A 1,269-nucleotide genomic window follows, 5' to 3' on the forward strand; every position below is an offset into this window, starting at 1 on the left:
AATTCAACTTGCCCATGATGCAAGGAGATGAACATCCTTACACTAGAAGGGTCAACTTTGATCAAAGGTTGGACCAAGTCCTCACAGTCATATGTGAAGAGGGCGCCCAATGAAAGAGAGATTCAAGAAGGAAGCCGGTTCAATTGAGAAGGCATGACCTCAAGCCCGTGGCTAGGGGATGGTTGGAGTTTATCCAACGCTCAATCATTCCCACTAGCAACCGGTCCGAAGTTACTATAGACCGGGCTATCATGATTCATAGCATCATGATTGGAGAAGAAATAGAAGTTCATGAGGTGATATCCCAAGAACTTTATAAGTTGGAGTTGACATAGAGGGAGACATCCCCATTGATGAGGACAAGCCCATCACTAAGAAGAGGATGGAGCAAACAAGAGACCTCTCTCATCATCAAATCCCTGAGATGTCTCAAGGGATGCACTTTCCTCCACAAAACTATTGGGAGCAACTAACACCTCCCTAGGAGAATTGAGTTCCAACATGGGATAACTAAGGGTGGAGCACCAAGAACACTCTGTCCTCCTCCATGAAATTAGAGAAGATCAAAGAACCATGAGAGAGGAGCAACAAAGACAAGGAAGAGACATTGAGGAGCTCAAGCACTCCATAGGATCTTCAAGAGGAAGAACAAGCCGCCATCACTAAGGTGGACCCGTTCTTTAATGTCCTTGTTCTTTATTTTCCTGTTTTTCGAAAATTATGCTTATGTTTATCTATGTTTGTGTCTTGTGATCATTAGTGTCTTAGTGTCTATGCCTTAAAGTTATGAATGTCCTATGAATCCATCACCTTTCTTGAATGAAAAATGTTCTCAATTGAAAAAGAAAAGAATTGCATGAATTTTGAATTTTATAACAGTTTAATTATTTTGATGTGGTGGCAATACTTCTGTTTTCTGAATGTGTGCTTAAACAGTGCATATGTATCTTGAATTTGTGGTTCATGAATGTTGGCTCTTGAAAGAATGATGAAAAAGGAGACATGTTACTGAGGATCTGAAAAATCATTAAAATGATTCTTGAAGCAAGAAAAAGCATTGAATACAAAAAAAATTCGAAAAAAAAGAAAGAAAAAGAAAGAAACAAAGTTGTGATCCAAGGCAAAAAGAGTGTGCTTAAGAACCCTAGACACCTCTAATTGGGGACTCTAGCAAAGCTGAGTCACAATCTGAAAAGGTTCACCCAATTATGTGTATGTGGCATGTATGTATCCGGTGGTAATACTGGAAGACAGAGTGCTTTGGGCCAC

This window comes from Arachis duranensis, chromosome 10 (genome assembly GCF_000817695.3).
Source record: "Arachis duranensis cultivar V14167 chromosome 10, aradu.V14167.gnm2.J7QH, whole genome shotgun sequence".
In the NCBI taxonomy this organism is placed as follows: Eukaryota; Viridiplantae; Streptophyta; class Magnoliopsida; order Fabales; family Fabaceae; genus Arachis; species Arachis duranensis.